The sequence below is a fragment of the Fundulus heteroclitus genome, chromosome 21, assembly GCF_011125445.2.
Source record: "Fundulus heteroclitus isolate FHET01 chromosome 21, MU-UCD_Fhet_4.1, whole genome shotgun sequence".
Classification (NCBI taxonomy): Eukaryota; Metazoa; Chordata; class Actinopteri; order Cyprinodontiformes; family Fundulidae; genus Fundulus; species Fundulus heteroclitus.
The window spans coordinates 36,333,671-36,357,243 of record NC_046381.1 but is presented as its reverse complement, the minus strand read 5'-3'; positions in this window follow the sequence as shown (position 1 = coordinate 36,357,243).

Below are 23,573 nucleotides of genomic sequence, written 5' to 3'. Positions count from 1 at the left end.
ACCATGCATAGAAATACGCTAGTGGGGTTATGAAACTAGGTCTTTCTTTTAATGAAAGATAGACATTCGTTTTGATATTTCAAACTCTAATATATTATCAAAAGAATAGTTGTGTGTTACTTATTACTTTAAGTGATATCACATAAAAGTGATTCACCTGACGTGGGTAATGCTTATTTTCAGTTTATGGACATTATAACTTAGAGGAATAGTGTGACCTTGCAGGTCACTTTTCATGAGGAATTATCAAACAATCATATGTTTCACTTCCAGTTGATCCATTTTTACTTCCTTTCCTATTCTGTGCCATTTTACATCAACACTCGCTTGGTTAAAGGGTAATCCATACCGGAAGGACCACAGTGTGCAACATCAATAGACACACGCTAACTTTGTAATAGAAAAGATGTAAAAAGCGATCTTGGATCCTGCACCTTGCAGCACGGAGGATTCTTTCCTTGATGTGCCATTTTTGGCTGCTGATGTGTTGTACCCTCAAGATTGGACACCCTATCTTTGATTTTAAAGCCTGTGTGGGGAATTCCAGTAAACATGGGAAACAGTCGTGCAGGAACTAGGGGTCTGTCCTGTAACCAGTGAGTTGCTGGTTCAAACTCCTGATCCATCTGTCTCAGTTTTGTGTCCTTGGGCAAGACACTTCACCAGTGGTCAGAAGTTCCAGTGGTCAGAGGGTCCAGTGGTGCCTATTGTACGGCAGCCTTGCTTCTGTCTGTCTGCCCCAGGGCAGCTGTGGCTACAATGTAGCTCACCACCATCAGTGAGTAAATGACTGTGGCTCAATTTGAATACCTTTGTAGCGCAAGGACTCTTTAGCCAAAGTGGAAGTGCATCAGCGGTCGCCATGATAAGTACTGTCCGAATAGTGCAGTCAGTAAGGAAGGAGGTAGGAAAAGTAGCCTGCATGCTCTGTCTCGCAGCTAGTTTTGCCTTGGAACCCCAAAACGTCCTTTACCGGTGCTAAGGACACTTAAGGTATCCTACAAATATTTGTGTGACATGACGTATCGGCACAGCCCCCTCAAGGAAATCAATGAAAATGTCCCGAGAGAAGAGCGCAAGCTCTTTGTAATTCATTTTCGGAAGACTGTAGGCTAGCATTGTCCATGTGCGATTCCGTCACGTCTAAGTTAAAGTCTGTCCGAATTCAGCACAGCAGACTTAAGCTCCTTTCCTATACACGATAGAGTGCTTACTGTTGACCCCGTGGAAGGTTAAGGAACAGGAACTAGGAATAGGAGCTAGAAACTATTTTCTTTAAGGGTATAAATGTAGTGTGATGCGCTTCAGGGTCCCTAAGGTGCGTTCACACCGAACGCGCAAGTGTCTGCCTATGTACAGGTGCGATGAAAAGTGAGGAAAAAGGCACAGCCACAGTGACACAAAACCTGAGATGGATGTGAAGCGACAGTGGCTGAACTTTTGTGTCTTGCTGTGTCATGAAAACCAATCAGGAACTGGATGTGGGTGTGACGTAGGATGAAGCACTGCAGTGCAGACAAAGCTGTTTTCATTCAACATGGAAGACAAGCTGATAGTCTCAGTCTGCTGTCAGCCTAAATCATGTGACTCATCCAGTTATTACTAAGGAGACAAATCCTGAAAGGAGAAGAGTGAGTGAGGAGACTGTAGTGACATTTAAGCATTATTAGATGGCACCATCGTACTACTGTATGTCTGCTTCTCACCCGCTTTGCAATTGCTGTTGCCCACCTTGTGAATTGACGTCAGACAAGCGACAGCACGCAAAGCTGGTGATGTTGTCACCAAAAACACCCATTTACCATTTGTTGGTAATATGAGAGGCTACTTGAGGACAAATCAAGTGAAGTTTCAAGAATAATATTTGCCTCAAAGATAATCTGTCAGAAATCAACTTACTTCTGTACTTCATCAGTGATATATATATATATATATATATATATATATATATATATATATATATATATATATATATATATACATATATATATATTCTCTTACAATGCTATCTCACAAGATTTGCAGTACAATAAACACCTTGTTAGCATTTTCTACTGTGTACACTGAGTTTAAGGCAACAATCAAACTTTAAACAGCAATATCTCGAGGGCCAGAGTGACCCAATCCCAACAGGCATATCATGAAACAGTCTGTATAAGACATCTTCATGGCAAGCTGCAGATGGCACACCCCCATAGGCTAAATTCAAGAAGGTCCTGACGAGCCATCCAGTTATGTTTTACAGCTTAGGAAAGAGTCTCTAAGCACCTGACACTTGAATCTTGGTTACCTAAAACATGAATTTTGGTTATGACTTTGAGATCAAGATAAAGTGACAGCAAGGACACATAATTTGTTAGAACCATTTGTTCCATTAGTAGTTAAATACATGCTTCAAATGAAGCTGACAAAATGAGGTCTAACTCAAAATAAACATCATTCCACAAATTGAGCAGCCTTTTTGGTCTGCACACAAAAACACAGATATCTTATTTCAGTCTGAAGCAAAGCAGTGGACAGAACATTTCTTGTGACCATTGGAACTATAGGTGGCAAGATGGGCCAAGGTAAATGGGATTGAAATCAGAAGTACCTTCTGCACATACAGTATTTTCAAAACCATTATAATTCTGTCTTCTCTGTACCTAGGAGCCCAAATGAGTCCATGGAGAGTACCATCAATAGAGAAAAGGATTGAATAGCTTTCAATACTGAAAGCTGCAGAAACCATAATGAAGTAGAGCGCAGGGCACCTTATGTGGAGACAGATATGTGGCATGTACATATGCTGTGATATAAGATATGCCAGTAAGTGGGGGAAACAGAGAGCTGGCAAACACACTTGGCTAAAATTGTTTCCAGCTTTATAAGAAAAAAGGAAATACCATTACAGCAGAGGGATCCTCTGCGTGTGGGTTCAACATTATTGCCATTGTTCATGTCTGCTGACTTTAAGCTGAAACACCTGCTCATCAAGGCCCTGCTGAGCTGAAACTTAGTCATACTGGCTCATTATTGAAAACATTTTTTAACAGTTCAGCAGTCATCTAAGGACAGTTGTCATGTAAAGGCCTTTGCTAACCTACTCGAACCATAAGCCAATATTTTAGGTAAATGGAAAATGACAATGTGTTTCAGTCCGAATACGAAAAAACTTGGTTGCTTAACAAATGCGCTTTTTCTTTTTAGATACGCAAATGAAAGTACACTTTTAATACTTCAACACATTTAAAGAAGAAATTGTTTCTTTGTATAATTCCAGGAATTAGGGTTTGTTTGGAATCAACATTGAAATTTAGACTACTAACAACAGTTATTAATGTTGATGGTAACCAAAATCTCCTCACACAAGGCAAGACAGGGGGCACTGACATCAGATAAAGATTCCTTAAGTTCTTCTTGGTCTTGCAGGAGCATAAAAATGTGGTTATTACAACCTATGTTTGAAATGTTTAATCTGCGAGGAAAAGAAATGGCAGATGAACAACATTCAGAACCGCCATGATCCATCAGCTTTCACCAACCAAGCCACCACTGTAAAACTGAAGAAAAGGTGTCAGATGCAGGTTGTTCATCTCTCACAGAACCAACATTCATCCCTGCTTATGTGGCTCCCCCGTATCCATCGCTCTCAATTTGAGAGTAATCAGGTTGTGTTCAGACAGCAGTTCTGTCTGCCTAGGAGTCACTCAGAGATTGACAGGCTGTCAGTTCTGGTGCAGGCTTTGGATTTCTGGTGGTTTTGGATGTTTGGAAGATCAGTCCTCTCTCTGACTCAGTCTGAAAAAAATTCTAATGGATTATAAGGTTTGGTCTCAGCTCAGCTTTTCAACAACATGGATTTCCTGGTAAGGGACCCTAATGAGGAAGCGGTCAACCAGTCAGAGCTGGAATTGGGGTAATGTGGGAACTAGAAAGCTATGGATAAATAGATTCTTACTATGTTCTGTGAAACACCTTATTTAGACAAAGTAAGATTCAGAAATGTCAAGTCTGTCCCAAGACTATCTCATGACCGGGGCTGCTTTCACATTGCAAAGTTTCAAAGATGTAATCATTCCATGGAAAAACAAACAGCATTGACAATAGATGTCTGACACATTAACAATATGACTCAGACTCAATATGTATGTCATGAAAAACTAAACTATTTGAATATTTTAGAATTTCTTAATGAGGAAAGTGAAATTAGTTAGAGAAATTAGAGAAATACTTACAAGCCTTCAGAAGTCTTTGAGCATCAATAAACAAAGTTAAATGCTCCTCTTGGTTATAGACCTTGGAACCATAATTACATGGTATCCAAGACTATTTTTATCAGAGTCACACAGAGAAAAGCAGTCTTTCTAGGTGAAAATTAAATCTGAGGTGTTGGTCGGTTTAAACTAGGCCAATATGATTATGAATGAATGATTTATTTCAGGTAATCCAGTGAAATTAGAAATGTAACACATCCAGACATTATGTATACATAATAATATACATAATTATATTAATAATGATGTATGTAATTTAATTATAAGTATAATTTATTGATTATGCCTGAAAAGAGATGTGAAAAAGTAAAACCTATTTAATCGTACCCCTTCTCACTCCTACAGTCCTAAACACCAAAAACCTCTCAGCAAAATGTTTTTGTATGTTGTCTGGTACCTGTGGGGTTTTTTTTTCTAGCTTTATACATTTACTCAGAGGATTGAAATTTGTCAGTCTGAGCCATTAACTCTTACAAACATTTGAACCCTGTGCAGATTGGGGCATAATGATACTGTATTCTTAAGCTAACAGGGAAAGAATAAAATACCTCTTACCAGCGGAAGCTGTGTGTGCCCTGCCTATATGTAAGATTCAAAAACCTTGAACATATTGTACTGTTTTAATCAGCACAATATGTTCAAGATTAAAAGACTCCACACACGCACAGTGTTCAGTATAAAATATCTCCACCGTGACCATGAAGAAAAATCCTAGAACATTCCTTGTAAAGAACTGAGTTGTTCATAGAATCAAACGCATGCACTTTTTGTCCTGTACAAGGCCGGATGCTGAGTACAGATACAGATCTTAATCAAACCAAGCTGAAAGGCTTTGAACCACGCTCAGGGGTACTCCGGTTTGTGAGGGGATCAACAGAATTTCAGCTTAGTTCATCTCAAAGTTGTCCTAAAAATAGAAGTTCAGAGCCACAAAAAACAACAAACACTTTTAAACGTTCAAGTAAGTGCTGCACTGGTATTTTTCCAAAGCATGCTATTCTCGTTGCTTTGTATATGTGCATACATAGTGATGGATAATTAGCAAAAATGTTTCTGTATCTTTACAGTCTTTGTAACTATATCCAGCAGTGAAGAATCAAACACATCTGACTGACACACTACTGGAGATAGCTGATAATGTGTCAATCCAAGCTTGAAATGGATGATTAAAGTACATGTTAAGCAGATCAGGGATAAAGTCATGAAGAAGTTTAAAGCTGGGTCAGGTTATCCAACAATAACACAAGCTTTTGAACATTTCATGGAGGACTTTTGAATCCATCATCTCAAAATGGCAAGACTATGGCTTCATTAACTGTGAACCTACATAGACATGGTCATACACCTAAAGTAATGGGCCAGAAAAGTAGAGCATTAATCAGAGAAGCAGCCAGTAGGGCCAAGGTAACCATTGGGACAGCATAAAACAATGAATATAGTTTGTTTTAGTTGTGAAAAGCACCCTTCTGGTTTGCTGTCGGTGGAGCTGATCTATCAAGAAATCAATTCAATTCAGTTTCTAGGACCGATCCCCACAACAAATGTCATCACAAGGCACTCAGATACATAATATACAGAATTCTCCACTAAACTCCAACCTTCAAACTATAATTTACCGCATAAAAAGTCGCTGGCATCATGCAAACACATTACAAAAAACCCATTACAATAGTTTTGGGAGTTTTAAGCGTCCTATAATTTTAGACATAGGCACCAGTTCCAATGTGACCCTGTTAGGAGAAGCTGGGATAGACAACATATGAATAGATGGAAGGATGGATGGATGGATATTTTCTCTGAAGCATATTAACTTCTATGTTCGAGGAAAGAGCAACACATCATCAGCATTTATACAAATTTTATGGGTTATATTAGCTGTTTCAGTACCGTGAATAATTCTGGTTTGATGTATTACAGCTGCCAGTGATCAACTGGGTATAGTAAATAGAGTGTAGTTTATCTCTAAGATTGACGTTAACATACTTCAATCTGAGCTATACAATATTCTGATCTGGGACAGGAAAGTTTGTCCAAATCTAAGTTTATGTTCGGTGTCCTATTCCCCCTCTCAAAAGCCTTTTCTACAGCCTCTTTTGCACCAAAAACACAGTCTTTATTTTGGGTATTAGACGATTATTTAAATCTGTCTTCTTGTATTATCAATAAAATACTGATTTCAATAAATTAAAGGTATAGAGGAAAGTTTTTTCCGGAAATGTGGACAAGAAACCTCCAAATCACTTTTTGAATAACTCTGCATGCCCAAGACTATCCTACCTGCTCTTCCACTCCTCAGGGGGATTGTGTGAAAGAAAATCTGCCAAATACAATCTAGTCTTATTTCTTTCTTCTTATAAACTTGTAAGACAGTTTGCTTCTTGCGACTCGCAGCCATTTTCAAAGTATACGGTGAGAGCAGTGGAGCTACAATGAACGGCTGAAACAGAAGCTCACTGTATACATGTATACTATAAGTGCGGACGCATAGCAAGGGTGTATAATATGAGGAGTTATTTTTTCAGCCCAAACGGATAAAATCTTTATTGTATTTTTAAATTATTCAAATTTATTAAATATTAATTTTAAGGTCTGTTTTTACAGGTGTTGTTTGACAGCAGCTAGATGGTGATGTGGGATCTTAATCTGTTAGCTCAATTCATGTTAGGGAAGAAGAATGAGGATTCATGAATTTCTGTGACCATCCTTTGTAATATTGGGGTTAGCAATGGCCCTAATTATTTGTAGATTATTGCAGGGAACCAGTGAGCTTCTTGAAGTTTGCCCTTTGGTATGCTTTTGACGGCTTTGTGGAGTTCAGTTTTTGTTAAGGTAACTCCAAAACCATTTTCTCTTGCTCATTCAATTTAGGAAGATTAATCTTACTTCAAAATGAAAATAAAATATGTATTTCTTTTGTGTTATTTCATTTATCACTGTTGGGTAACAATTTACAACAAGGTACACAAAATTTAATTAACTACTAGAAAACACCTTGGGAACAAATCATTTTTCTTCTACAGTGTGAACAAAATAATTTTGCCTTGGTTGACACTTTTGCCCTCCTTCATGAGAATAAAAGGAGATATCCTAAATTGTTCAGCCTTTTTAAAAGGTAAACTCATCATATTTTAAGTAATGATATCTTAGACGCTAAAGTTTTACAGGCAGTGTGCTTGTTTTTACCATCCCCATCCTAGTTCCTGTCATTCAAATGAATATATGTTACTAAATATGTCTCACTTTTCTGAGTCTGTGATTTTTGCACGTAAACTCTACAGTAATGTTCAATCAATTAGAATATGCATTTTTAAGAATCTTGTGTGACAGATTAAAAGTACTTTTTGAAGAAAAAAAAACAACAACAACCTTTAAGCGAGTATTAAACATGCTTTTCATCAACCCTGAACTTTTTCTTTTGGTCTGATGCAATATTCTAATCATAAATGCTGTTTAAAAAATAGATGTGGTTATCAGGCTTTTTCCATTCCAGGTAGTGAAGACAATCAAAGGTGATGTTTCTTTACAGTGTGAGGAAGTTTTAGATGACACTGGTGAAAATGACTGTTATAGTTTTGTAAACATTTGATTGGTTAATTTGCAGTATATGAGTTATATAATATAGGCAGACTTGTGGATTTATTTCAAGCCAACAACTTCAACACACTGCTTCCTTGTGTGACATCATAGAGGCATCAAAAGCTATCAGTAAACACATTTTTGTCCTTGACAAGTCTGGTTAATTCTTATATACTTTTATATAATATATTATCCAAATTTTACTTATGCAGGTAAGTTGATTGAAAACTGATTGTGATTCACAACGAGGAGCTGCCATATTTGGGTATAATTTGCCAATTCCTGAAAGTGCAATGTCTGTTCACAAGTATAAACACCATAGGGATGTCAACCATGATACTGTTAAGGAAGGGGATGGGCTCTGTGTCCATTACGTTAATGTGAACAGAATTGTGCAGCTAAAGGTGGCAGGTTGTTTAAGTAGCTCTGTTACATTCATTCTGCTGCATTATTTCTAAAAGCTTTGATTCCTCCTTGGTCTGGCTGGAATATTCTTGTTTTGAATGATTTTTCCCTCTGGTTTTGGATAATGTGCAGTTGGAAGAACTGGACTATTGTCACAATGTGCAAATGCGACAATAAGGTGATTTTGCAGCTGATTAACATATTAAAAGTTAAAATAATACCAAAACTAGCACATTCAAATCCCAGATTATTTAAAAAGGGGGCATTGTGGATTAAGAGCAGTAGCCAAGAGCAGAGAGAGAGAGAGAGAGAGAATGAAAGAGAGAGAAGAAAGAAATTTCAACCTTTGTATCCATTGATCGTAATGAGTAAGAAGCCCCCTACTGCAGGCACAGAGCACTGCCATTTTTACAGTCAATGATGGAAGTTCACACCGGAGGTTTTAGACATTAAAACATGCAGAGACGGAGAGAAAGATAAGGAAACCTAAACCTAAGTTCAGTGGATTTAATACATAAACCTAATTTAAAAGCACTGTCAACTCAGTGAGCAGTAGTAGAGCTCCTGCTGGTGTGGAGGTGGTGAACAGCGCTGCAATAAGGAGTCAGAGCAGGAACCTTCGGGTACCTTTTCCCGGCCTGATTTATTGCCCCGGTCCGTCTTTTGTACAGTTACTTCCAGAAGAGACAGTGGGATTAACCTTTGTGTTAATGTCAAATAGTAATGCTTAACAGCAGTGGAGTGTACAGCAGTAACGGCTGGAGGTGGGGCTAAAGCCATCCCCAGGCTGCATTCTCCACCTTTGGGCTCTACCGGGTCTGTGGAAAACAAACAGGAGTAGAGTAGAAAAGAGCTGGCGTGCGGTAAGTACTGTTGTGGGGGATGGGGGGTTTGGGGGGGTAATGGAAAACGGGCATAGGTGGCATCCTGCACTACCTCTTCAAACTTAGCCTTACCGGGGAGAAGGTTTCAATGCTGTGGGAGATATCCTGACTTGTTTAAGTACCTCAGAATGCTCATTCCTCACTGTATCCATTCTTGTCTCGTGAGACTCCTATCAACCTTCCTAAGTAAGCAAACAAGCGCCTTCTAGATTCCCCTCCAATTTGCTAATCATCATGGAGTTGGAGAAGATGCCATCACTGTGTGGAGAGGATCATATTTTTTGATGTCTTCAATACATGTAACACAATTCAGCATGGCTCATTATCTCAGAAGCAGCAGAAGACACAGGTGAAGGATTTAACAATCGTCAGGATTAATACTACCTGACAAACAGGCCGACATGTGTAAGAATGAAGGGTTGTGCGTCTAAGCAGGTGGTCAGCAGCATAGGACGACCACATGGGACTGTACACTCACAATTCCTTTGTTGGGAGTGGTGGCCTGGCGGTTAGAGAGCCGGACGTGGCTCTCTCCTCTTGGAGAGGCCCCAAAGGTTGTTTAGTTTGAACCTCAATCTGTCACTCTGGGTTCCTGAGCGAGACCCTTGGCCACAGACTGCTCCCTGCGCGCCGCTCAGTGTTGGCAACACACTGCTCCTAAGGGATGGGTTAAATGTAGAGACAAATTTCTAAAAAGGGATTATTTTTTTCATTATGTCCACCGCTGTACACCTTAGACTTATAGTACAACTCAAAATTCTTTCCTCTACAGAAATATTCACACGACTCAGTTGTCAGGTCTATTAGAGTTGGACTGAGTGCAGAGAGCTGGCTTTGTGTGGATGTTGTGGAAATATTTATCCTGAATGTGAACCAAAAAATTAGATGATTGTAGATTTCAAGAAAAATGTGAGCATTATTGGAGAAAAAGTAGTGGTAAATGTATGTCAGTATTCACCTACACAATAGACTGGACTGGAGATATAAAAGGGAAGCTGTACACAAGAAGGGATAGAGCACACTTTACTCCTTGAGGAAGCTTAGGCCCTTCAGTGTTTGCAGCAAGATGCTGCATATATCAGGCTGTTGTGAAAAGCCTGCTAGCATCTGTTGAGATAGCAGCATTGGATCCAGCGACTTAGCCTAGAAAGCACCAGCAGAGTCTTCGTTTAGATAATCTTTCAGATCCAGCTTAATACAGAACACTACAGGGCCTCCTTTATATTCACAGTTATCACCATTTACAACTCTTTGAATTAAAGAGTATAAAAGTAGATAAGTAAGTAAGAGTTACAACCCTTTGGGATTGAGCTTGTATTGTTTTCTTTGAATCAAATGGGGGAATTGTGTAAAATGTGCAAATCATTTCCATCACTAAAGCAACAGACCTTGTGGAAATGCTAGCTAAGAGAATATATGCTATTTTAAGAGAATATCATGTACCAACATAGGCTGAAACGCAATTCAGCCCGTCTGTGTTCTGTAATAATGTGTCATCACTCTTCACAAGCTTTTGGCTGCAATCTCAGCTACCTTGCACCAGCTGAAAAGTTCTAAAATAATAATATGCGCCAACGGTTCTCAAATGTTTTATAGTAACTACCACATCGGTAACACAACATTAAAATAAAATACCATTCTTGTCCAAGAGCAAGCTGAGATTTTCAAGTTTAAAATTTAAAGAAATTACACAAGTTCCTCGACATCAAACTGGGTAGGATCAAGGCTTCTCTCCTAGTCTTGAAATAGAGAGCAATTTGTACTAATGCTTATTTAGACTTTTGACAGTTTGTATGCTATTTATTATTTTTTATGCATAGTTGTGTACAAATTTTTTTATGACACCAATGTATGTGTGATTAGGAAGCTATTTCTCAGTGTCTTACAGAGGTAGTCACATAATAGATGGTGTCATCTTTGTTATTGCTGATTAGCGATTAGCCCGTTGGGTCAGTTATTGTAAATTAATAAATGGACAACACGATGCAAGCAACACTTTTTAGATTCCTTGATGACCATAACCAGAGAATAACCTCATAATGAAGCATTGATCATGATTCATCAAAGGTTTGGATAAGATCTGATGATGTGATTGGATATTTGACATCTGTCCTTTGGCTGCGCTGACATGAACAAAGGTAAGGAGAGGAAAAGAGACGAGCGGAAGATTAAGTGGAGTGGACAGATCATATCCTCTGCTCAGAATTATGTTGGATATAAGTCAAAGGCAGGACTCGGCTGTTGGCAGGACTAAGTGGCGTGGCTCTGCGATCCAACTCTCCCAATTAGATTTACAGCTAGCTCGCCCTTGACAAACCAGCCTTGAGACACACAGAAGATTGCCATGAGCTGAGTCTAAATGTGTTGCAGCCACACCGCACAAAAGATTTAAGTGAAAGATATTTTGAAAGGCCGCTCGAGTAATATCAAAGTATTTCTTGTGCAAAACTACTTGTGCAATGAAACTGTGAACTTTAGTTCACAAAAAAGGCTATAGGAGATGTGTACTTATATATCTGTTTTATGTCTTTCACAGATACAAAGCAACTGGAACAGCTCTTCAGATTAAGTATAAGCACATAAATTGCATTCTATAAGTCACGCACCAATAACCTCCTTTATTTATAGTTTTGTCCCGGTTGATTCAAAACGAATGGTGCAAAACGCATACACATACCTGTTTATGGAAAAAAGAACTTGTGTATATTCCTTTTTTTTTTTTTTTTTTTTTTTTTTTTTTGTATATTTCTTTGTCATTCACAGATACAAAACTCCCCCCCACCCCACCCCGCTTCTCCCACCGACTTAGGACTTCTTTTACATTTTTATTTGACAAACATGGAAGACACGAAAACATTACCACAGACTAACGCATCAAGGCTCAAACAATATGCTGTGCAAGTTACAGGTATGAAATACTAACACCAAAAATTTGAAATAACTCCAGTAGAAACTTACAATTATTAATATAAACAAACAAACCTAGACAAAAAAAAAACATTAATACTGTGAAAAAATACCATGAAGATAATAAATAAAATAAAAGTAAGGAATTCCTAATTTCCGCCAATACAAAAACATTGGTGGAATTATATGCATAATGGCACTTTGATAAAGACATAAATCTCACTGCACAACTGGAGGAAGGTCTGACCTTTTTTATAGGATAATTTACATGGTTTTACATTAAAAAAATAAAAATAAATGAAATGCACAACTGTTGTGTAAAGTCCTTTCCTTCATTAAATAAGTGACTACTAAGTACACTATTTCTTCTTTTCAAACAAGAGACAAAGATTAAACTGTACAAATGAACATTGAAGAACATGTGTTTGCTAGTACTATTCTTTGAACAGGATACAGTTTAACATGCCATCTAAATGTTGACCCTCCTTGCCTTCCTTGATGCAAAGTCATCAATAATATCATCAAATCTGCATAACAACTGCACGGCTGAGGACAGCGAGGCCACTGAGGCGTTCCTGAGACATAAACTCATATATGTTTTTATCAGTTTATCTTTGAAAAACTTCTCTCTGCTCCGGCCACTGTGAGAGGAACGGTGACTGCAAAGAGCGGTCCACAAATTTTGATAGATTTCTGAGATGTCACTTTCATGGGAAAGTGTAGCAGTTCAATAGCAGTCATAGACTTTGGTGGCAAATTGGGCAAGTTTCTTAGCTCCCGTGAAAGCATTCTGCCACACAAGTCTCAGGGCCATGTGTTGGTCTGTGAGGTCTTGATCTGAAAGATTTGGAACATTTTTGAGCACCCCAACAATCTCTCCCACATTTTCCAATGTGGCAAATCTTTCCTGAATGGCAGACGCTGCAGCATGAACAACAACATTGAAAAAAGGTCACCTCCAGCTTCTTAAGCGCATGACTAAAAGGCACATCAGAAGATTCATAGGAGAAGTGACACTTTGTGGATCTCAGCCTTTTCCGTTGGAGAACAGCTGCTACGTTCATGTTCTCACAAATGTCCTGGGCAGAAACACGTGCAGACACAAAGCCCTGTAGTTACGCAGAGCTATTGACTGCTACATGAAGATGCATGTCAGGAGACTGCAGGTGCTTGCTTACTTGTTTGATCTGACTGAGAATGTCATAGCACACCACTGAACAAATGCTGAAACGTATGGTTTCACATTCTCAGATAAAGACTGGGCCTCGGTCTTTATGGCAGAGTCACTGGTGTTGTCTCTGACTTCAATCAAGGCCTCTCTCACTGCCCCAGCTCCAAACCTCAGGGACTGGACACTATTGACTTTACTCTCCTATCTTGTTTCTGTCCACATCTTCAGGGTACTGTTCGCATGTTTGTTTGTTTTCAGTATGGCCCATCTCTGTGTGGAGACTGAAAACAACATGTAAAGCCTTTGCAAAATCCCAAAGTAGCTTGTGACATCAATGGATCCTTTTGTAGCATGTGGCACAACCAGGGGCGCCTGCACATTATGTGTCTGTTTGAATCACAACTTTGATTCAGCAACATGCCCTATTTGACCCACACAATTTGGTCCCTTATCTAAGTTGCTGTCAATGTTGCTACAAACCCGTCTGTGTCCAGTCTCTGATTTCACTTCAGAGTGATAGTACAACACTCCTAGATGGTTCTCACCAAAGATCATCAAACTCAGATGTGGAATTTCAAGATTAAAGCCTTTCAAAATATCATGATGTTAGCGTGTGTGATTCGGTTTGATTTTGAAATTCAGATAAAAGTGACAAAGTTTAGAGATTTTGACGACCTTTGGTGAGAAGCATGTAGGGCATCCAACACAGAGCCAGTTTTTATCCTCAGGCTGTGTCTCTGATGAACACCTTACAGCAGGGTAGCCAGTACTCTGCGGGAAACAATAAGCATATTTGCACCAACTCAACAGGTTTTCAACCCCTTGTATGTCTATATGCACAGATACATATATACATTTTAAAAAAGATTTCTCGTACATGCTGCCCCCATTCTTGCCTTTTCCCTGAAAATGTTTCATTTTGTTATAAACTGTTAGTTTTTCACAATGCAAGCTTTGGATTCCGATGTGAAATTCCTTTTACTTTGTAAAAGATAGGAAAAAAAGTCTACAATTACAAAATTTCGAGTGCATTGTTTCTGAGTTACAGTTCACAGTTACAATGCACAAATAGTTGCATGAGAAATACCTTCATACAGTAACGCCATTGAGCTGAACCTGTCTCTCAGCTGACTTCCCTCTGAGACACATCACAGTGTTTCCTGCCCAGAAACTGACATGCTGGTTGAATCAACATTTATCCATCACCTTTTCTTGTCAGTACGTTGTGACCAGGGTGAAAATATACCGTGCAGCAAGGCTTGAAACAGAGGAGAAAGATGAAACGTTGACAGCCTCCTGTAGAGTGTCTGGGGTAGATAATACCCATCACCAGCCAACATGTCAAATTTATCAAAGTTTCATAGAGTTTGGACATAAAAACCATTCCCCGAGGCATTCATACCAGTTTGATTTTTATGCCCCATTCATCTCTAACTCCATAAAATCTTCATGTCCTCACATAACTGGCATTGCTAGACAAGCAAAACAGTGCTAAGTCTTTATTGAGGCTGATGATTAGGTGATTTCCCCGTCTTCCAGCCACTTTCATGGCTTCTGCCTGGAGCACAAACAATAAGGGGATCATGTCTCTATTTCTCTCAACGTATTAAGATCAGGTTTATTGTTATGGCTTTTATAGGTGCACTTTCATCATAAAGGTTTGTCCAATAATGATGCACAGCCAGTAGTGATATTTGCAAGAAAGTTCAGCAGAAAAATTACATCTGACAGTTTGCTTGAGGGAGGTATGTGTTCTGAAATAATCTCTGGAGGTTTTTTCAGCACACAGTAATGAAATAGGACCCACTATGCAACTACAAACACTATTGGCCAGTCTCAGAGAAGAACAGAGGTCATAGAAAGATACATTTTGCTTTTGGAGATTCTGATACCATTCTTCAAGATAAAGTGTTTGTCATCTCTCAGAATTGACAAACATTTTGTGAAATTGGGTTGACTATGACAAAAGCTGAAAAACTATTGATTACTCTGAGCACACAAAACAGATAAAAATGCAACCTAGTCTCACTGAAAAACCTGTAATAGCCATAAGGGTCCCAGAGGGAAACGTAATATTGTCACAATTTGGATCCTCAATACATTTCAGTGCTATGTTTTATTTGGCCTGTTCATTTACATTGGCCTGCAACCAGGTCACGTTAACAACGTTTAAAGAAATTCACTGCATTTTTTTATATGCATTTTGATGACATTTCTAGCAAGAAGCAGCATATTTTCATAATCTTTGTTCAGGGAAAGTAGACAATCTTTAATTTTTTTTTATTTCAGCAAAGATTTCATCAGATTGTCATACAACTACATAGTGTCTTCAGTGAGAAGCTAGCCTAATCCAGATCCACTGCTACAGGAGATCCTTCCTGCATGCAGCCATCAGCATCTTCAAAAACCCATTGAGGAAACCCAATAACATTTGTTACACTGTACCAGTATTTAATTTCCCTTTGGGATTAAGCATGTATTTTTTAATTAAATGAAATAGCATTTCTCTATATAAATACACAATACAGTAATAATGTTATTTTCACACAATAAGTGACTAAAACTTGTCCTTAATCCTAAATGTCCCTGCAAACGTTTTGAACAGAGATCTGTTGTCACAGCTGTTGTGCTTTATGTGTTAACTTTTCTGCAAAGGAAAAAGTTCTCACAAAGATTGTAAGGTGAGGCTGTTTCCTGTTTTGAAGTTCCCATTAAATTATAATTCCGCCCATAAAATTATACCTCCAGCTGTTTCACACATCTAACGCTACACATTTATCATGGGTGTAACTGACATTCACAAGCCTAAGACACATGCACAATGTCTTCTTCAGACACCTAGAGGTAGTTGGGAAGCCTTCACAGTGATACTAAATGAGAACCAATACCACTATGTTTTTAAATGTGTGTTAAGTTGGACGTAAAGATCTCCTGACAGAAATGAAGTAGATCAGGGCCTAGAATGGGTAAATTATGATTTTGGGATATATCTGCTTGCACATTACTGAAAATTGCACACCCTAAAAATCAAAGGGAAGCATGAGAATCTAGGGCTACATTCACACTACAGGTCTTGATGCTGAATTCAAATTTTTTGCTGAAATTGTAATTTTTTTGGGTGGCCGTTCATACTACTGTTAAATGCGACCACCGCCCTACTGCTGTCTGAACAGTTCAGGACCGCAAAGCGATCCACATGTGCTGAAAACAGAAGACGTCACACAGCAGCGCGGTATTTACAAAAGTAATGGTGGATGTAATTGGTTCAAGAATTGTTCAATCAATTGTTCAATAAATTTGTCTCGTTTAAAAAAATAAAAATAAAATAAATCAGTTAATAAATTTTTAAAAAATCTAAAAATTAAAAAAACGCAGATACCGACTGGTGTCTCTCCTTGCAATTTTTAGAAAGCAGATGAGCAATGAGAGCCGGCAATATTAAGACTACATCATAGCAAGACGATGTAAGGTAGGAATTAAGCAGCACAGCTATTACAAATGGTCTTTCATGGAGCGCAAACTGATACTACTGTGTGTGGATGTGTAGTGAGAGACAGGACAGTGACTTAAAACTGAATCAAATGCGACCTGACTGTTCAGACAGTGGACGCTTTGAAAAATATATTTTACTTATTCAAATTAGTACCACACATGGAAGTAGAGCAAATTGGTTTTTTTGGGGGATGAAAAGACCGGAATTGGGCCATCCACCCTGCCATGAAAAAGATGACTATGGGTCGCATATGAGCCAACAGATTGGATTTGCGTCACACTACCACACTACCATGTGTCAACGCAGCCTAGGTGTCTCACATGGAAATGGGTCTACAGTTTGGCCAAATTCAAAAACTGCAAACTGTTTCTATAAACAATTGTAAGAGAATGGGTCGCTCTCAGGAGCTCAGAGATCTCCAGTGTGATCTTGTGATAGGAGGCCACCTGTAAAATGTCCTCACTCCTAAATATTCCACAGTCAGCTGTCACCGGTACGATATATATTATTTCCCATCCACTCTAACGTTGTACTTCTAGCTCTTAATTCCATTAAAATGTATAGAATTCTATCCTAAAATGTTGCATTTCCCTCTTTAAATATGGGGCATGGACACAGACTGAATGGAAGGGAGCCCTGCTTTGGCTCCAGCCTACATACGTTAGAACATGTGACGCTGAAATCTTTGGCGAAACTAACAAAGGAAAGATTGTCTACCTTCCATGAACGAAGATTATAAATATATTGCATACTTTTAGCTAAGGATGTAATCAAAATGCATAGAACTGCAGATGTTTTGCTTAAATGTTTTTTTATGTATGGGCATGTCGGCGTAAGTCAGTGATGTAGAAGCCTGTGTCCATTGCAAACATCATAGCAATAGTAGATAACATAACCATATCATGTCTGTCTTAGGCTGATTGATCTTTCCCCATTCAATGCCCCTCTCAGCCACCGTTTAATCACTAAACCAGTCACACCTCCTGCTGCTCATTTTCTCCAAGCCATTCCACCCGGACTCCACCTATTTATACCTGCCTCTCACAGCCACTCCCTGCCAGAACAGTTTGTCTCAGTCATCATCTCCTGATCAGTCTGTCTTAGTCATCATCATCATCATCATCATCATCATCATCATCATCAGCCATTGCCGGTCTGTTCTATCATGACTTGCTGGTTTTGTCTGTCATCATCCCTCTTCTAACAATAAACCTTTTAAGTTGAACTCTGTTTATGGCCAGGATATCAGGATCCTGGTGTACTAAGCATTAGTTTCGTTTTGTTTTTTGCGCTTAAACACCTCAGGTAATCAAGCAGATTTGAATATTTGAAAAAAATAACCTGAGTAGATACAAAATTCAGATATTGTATTTGTATTGCCTAAAAAAAACTATCCAAGGTATTGCCAAAGTGATAAAGTAATTGCAACCTTTGCTAAATCATGAATTTAAAGTGATCAAGTTTTGTGTCATTGATGTTCAATTTCTATAAACACACCCAGGCCAGAAGATTAAAAAAAAATACTCAAACAGAACCTGTCTGTTAACATAAAATAGGCTAAAAGAATTCAAAACGCCTGCAACAAATAGTTGCAGATGAAACTATTTGAAGAAATTCAAGAACGATGATCTGGAAAGGTTCACAATACCATTTCTTAGGCTTTGAGACTGCTGCAAACCACAAGAGAGCCCTTGATCAAAAATGAAAAAGAAATAAACCATTGTGAACCCTTCCAGGAGTGACCCGCTGACCAAAATCATTCTGAGAGTGCACCAACAACTAATCCAGGAGGTCACACAGCTGTGCAGGCCTCAATTGTCTCAATTAGGGTAAGTGTTCATTATCCAGCAATCAGAAAGAGAGCAGAGAATAACTCCATCCAGGGATTACTCCAAGGCCAAAACACTGTCTAAGAAAAGATAACACAAAGCCAGAGAAAATATAAGGAAACTAACGCATTCAAATGTGTTTACTGAAGTTTATTTGAATAAATCTACCATGAAGGTTTATGACTAAAATAACCATATTACTTAAAATGTTATTTAAGAAATGGAAATACTTTTGGACAGATATTATAGGATACCTACATATGGCTGTAAAATGCTGCTGGCATCCTGAGGAACATTTTTTTTTATCTATCTGAGAGCTGAAAGAGCTGTATTCCTCCAAGGAATCTAAATGTTTGGTATCAGTATCTGCAGGAAAGCTGTTGAGTGAGAAAATAAGGCTGTACAACACTAGTTTTCCAGGAGAAGCTTGAATGTGGAGCGGATTTCTCTACAGACAACGAGGGAGGATTTATTTTCAGGATAAACTGTAATCCAACCGAGCTCCCCGGTTGGTCGGAGTCCTGCGCCAAGCCTCCGGTGTTTTCATATTTTGACAGTGTGTCGAAATGTATTTCATCTCTACAAAGACTCACCTCCCCACCAGTAACAAGTAGCACATGTGGGATCAACACTGATAGTGTCCTCATGCAAAGGATAACATGAATCCTCTGTGTGGTAGTCTACTGCAGTGAGCAAACGTCGGCTTTCACAACAACAGGCCTGACTTTACTGGACTGCGTAGAGCTCTTTGCTCTCTGATTATACTTTAAAATTAAAATGCAAATAAATCAAAACACAAAATTAGGGCACTAAACTTGTATTTTTTTAAGGTCAGGGATAAAAACAAACCAAGTGGAAAAGATGTCCAAAAATATAAGGGCATCCCATGAAATATTCATCCATTCACCATCTTTACCCTTTTGTCCTTGGTAGCTCACAGGGGGCGGGGCTTATCCCCACCAGCCATTAGGGGAAGGGTGACCCTGGACAGGATGCCAGTCTATCACAGGGCAATTTAGAGTAATCAGTTGATCTAACAGTCATGCTTTTGGACTGTGTGAGGAAGCCGGAGTACCTAGAGATAACCCACGCATGTAAACGAAGAACATACAAACTCCATGCTCAGGTTTTAACCCTGGACCTTCTTGCTGCAAGTCAGCAGTGCTACCAAGCATATTGCATTTTTATTTCATGTTGTTCTGTAAATAGGCTGGTGTTTTGTTTTGTTTTAATCCTCTGTGAACTTGAATATTTCATCTTTTTTACCTTAGTAAATTATTGATTACCATATAATCAATAATTGTGCAATATTTATTCTGACATTTATTTATTTACTTACTTTTAATTTTGGTGTTTCTGATAAAGCTCATCATCTGCTGCTTAAACACTAACATTAGATTGGATTAGCTTGTTTTTTCACTACTATAAACTAACTGTGTAACTCTATCTGTGTCATGCCATAAGATGGTGGGAGTGTCTCTCCCGAATATGATGGGACATGGGTCTCCCCATCCACACATCCCACCCCCAAATATGAAGAAGACCCCTTCCCGATGCACCAAACAGCACCGCCGACATTTTAAGCAGCGGATAACACGCTCCACAGTTGAGGAGTATTAAAGCGGGTCTGCTCTGGCTTGGAGAGCAGGTTAGGACCCAGCACCTGAGGGGGTAACCACTTTCCCCTGTAAGTTATAGCAGAATGCAATGTTTTAAACAGTCTAAACCAGAATATTAGCCAGTCATCATCTTTTAACCCTGAAAATATGTTTCCTCCTAATTCTGCCATTTGCTGCCTTCTTCCAGCGGTGCCATTGTGCAGAAGAACAAGTTAATGGTGTGGCCTTTCGCATAAGGGTCTTTAAATGCAGTCAGTGTGATTGCCTCACACCTTGTGTGATAGTCTGAGTCTCTGCCACTGTTTAGTTTTCTGTTTTGGGTTCTTTCCTGTTTGATTTCTGTTATTGTTTAAGTTCTTTCTCTGGTTTGTTTTTGAGTTCTGCTCGGATCTCGGCAAGGATGCCTGGTCTGATTATTCACTCTGCACACCTGCTCAGCTCCACCCCGCCTGCAATCATCGTCACCGGTTTCACCTGTTTCCACCTCCATATAAACTGTTCAGACCAGTCGTCAGTGCCAGGTCATCTTTCCGCGCAATCGGGTGAGTCTCTGTCCAGCAAGAGCCTGTTCCTGTTCTGTCTGCTGATTTTGACCCTGTTTGCCTCCGGAGATCTGTGCCACCCTCACCAGTATTCCACCTGTTTTTGTTCCTGCCTGTTTCGGACTGCCTGTCTGTTGCCTGACCTAATCTGTCCTGTGATTAAGAGTTTGACTGACCCCCGTTCTTGTTTTATATCTTGCCGTTCATCGGCTCTAGACTGTTTGTTTGCTGCCATCTGTTTTTGGCTCGACGGTCATTTTTGGTTTTCAGCCTGTTTTTACATTCTGTTAATAAAAAGCCTTTTTCAGAACCTCTGCTTGTCTGGCTGAAACCCACGTCTTGAATCACTACACCTTGTCACAATGTATGTGTTAATCTGTGGTACACATCACATTAGTGTTCATCAGGGAGAGGAATCTGATGGTAGAAAATCATGGGATTCATCTGATGGTTTTGATGAAATGTGCAGACTTTAATTTAAGTTGGCTTATATGCCATTTTTATTCATTTAAAGGTCCTTATGTATGGTCATGGCCAAACAGCCTGCGCATAAATAGCATTCTGGTTTTAATGCTTGTGATAAAGACGATGTAGTCTGATATACGGTAAAACTGAACGTGTGAGAGGAACAATGATAATGTATGGCTGCAGTTCACCACTTTAAGAGTCAGGGGAAATTGGCAATGCAGATGATAATGAGTCTCTCCATAGGTGAGTTTGTGTGAAAGAGCACACATTCTTACGTTAAGTTTTTCTTTATAGATAACTGTCTTTGTGTAGAAAAGGACATATGCAAGATTTAGTCCCTGTTTTGTGCATATGAAATCTATATAAATGAGACCCCTGTGCCCATATCGAAAATTTGGGAAATTTTAAGATTTTTCTTAAAATGGCATAACTAAGGGCTACTTTTAGTCTTAGTGACGTCATTTTCAGAAAAATCTTAGAATTTCCCAAATGTTCTATACAGGCACTAAATTTCTAAGATTTATCTTAGAATTTTACCTTTCAACATTCTTCTATTCTCTCTCCTAATGTCGCTCGTTTAGCAGGCAAACCCAGTAAAATGCTCACCTGTGAATGCACATTAACATCAAATAGAGGAAGGAGTAACATTACTAGTTTGGCAAGTAAACATAACAATATCCAAATTTAAATGATGTAAATAAGGCACGTTCAAATATTTTGGTGCTGTGTGACAATAGCTTAATTTTGCTAAGCTTCATCATCATCACACATTTCTTCATTCAGTGTGATAATTTCTCTCCACTGATTACTAAGTGACAAAGAAAATGGATGTTATCTTTCGCTCTCAGCGACATTCTGAGCCGCTCTTAAGCTAAACCTCATTGGCAGTCATGTTCAGGCTAAGATAGGAGCTCTTTGAGAGGACAATGGCAAACTTGGAGTCTGCAACAGTCTGACAAATTTAGATTTTTGCAGACACTCTCTTATTGTACAGACATTTACTTTCATTTTGACAGTATCAATAACCTGCTGTATGCCCTGGGATGGCTCTTTGTGGTTTTTAAAAGCTTCTTTTAACATATTGAACTCAGCTTTCAGGCAAAACTTGCTTTGGATAACCAAATCTGGGCATATTGGTAGCTGCCTTGTCTGTCCTCCACTGGTACACATTTTTTCATACAGTGGAATGATCGATTTAAAAGCACTTTGAGACCTCTTTTTATCTGGTACCTGATTCATAAGCTACAATCTTTGTTCCGAAGGCCTCAGACAGCTCTTTAGACCAATGGGATCACTCTCACTTTAACAGTAAGGAGCACAACAGATTACATGCCTGAGGTTTAAGGGAGCAACTTGTGTTCAATATTTTAAACATTAGTTTCCTCATCATGTGCTTCTGATGTGATACACCTCTAGATAATTTTAGCCATTTTAAGAGGTAATAAACACGGGGGCCCTAGTTTATTCTAAGAAAGAACTTGCATGTATTAAATTACTTGTTATAGAAAAAATATTTGTTATAAAATGTATTTCAGTTGAATTACGTTGTATCATTTAAATTCATATTAAATATCCATATGTTTAAAAAAGAAAAAAAGAACACACACAGGCTGCTATAGGATGACCTTACTTTTTCACATGATTGATAGAGAATTACATGCTGTTTTCTTCGGCTCCTTAACATCCTGGAAACCTCCGTATTTCACTGTTCAAATTCTAAAGACATGTTAGTTGAATTGTTAATATAAGTGGCCTAGATTAACCTCCCACAGTTTTTACTGAAACTTTGATCAAACAACCACTCTGTCATTTCATCTGTGGTAGAAATAATTAAAATGCTAATCTTGCGCTCCTCTGGGATCACAGAATAACTGTTTGCATGCAGTTCAAAAAGAGCTCAGAAATATTTAATGCTAATCTTGAATCAATGTCCAGGTCAGTTCTAAGACGCAGCACTGCCCTTCTACACATTCAGCAGCAAGCTGAGTTTTTTTTAGCTACATTTTTAATTTGTTTGAGCTTTCCTGGAAACTGTATTCAGCCAAACAGTACGCTTAAGATTAATCACTGTCTGTGACATAATCCTCTTACCCAAGTTACGAGAAATACGAGTCACAGCATTATACTTACCAAGAGCACTGGCTTTTTCAGACAGAGCCTCATGCTCTCCTTTTTCTGTGCACAGCTCTTGTGTATATTTATGTCTCCTGATGACCTCAGGCCCATTGATGCACGTTTTAACTGTATTTTTGTCATTAAGTCATGGATAACATAGAATTTCCTTCAGCTAAATCAGGCCAAAAGGGAAGATTTGGTTATTGACAAAGACATTCAGAGAGAGAAACTCACAACACAACCTTGAACACTGGCAGGTCAGATCAGGAACCTCTGCTTCATGTTTTATTCAAACTTAAGTTTCACAA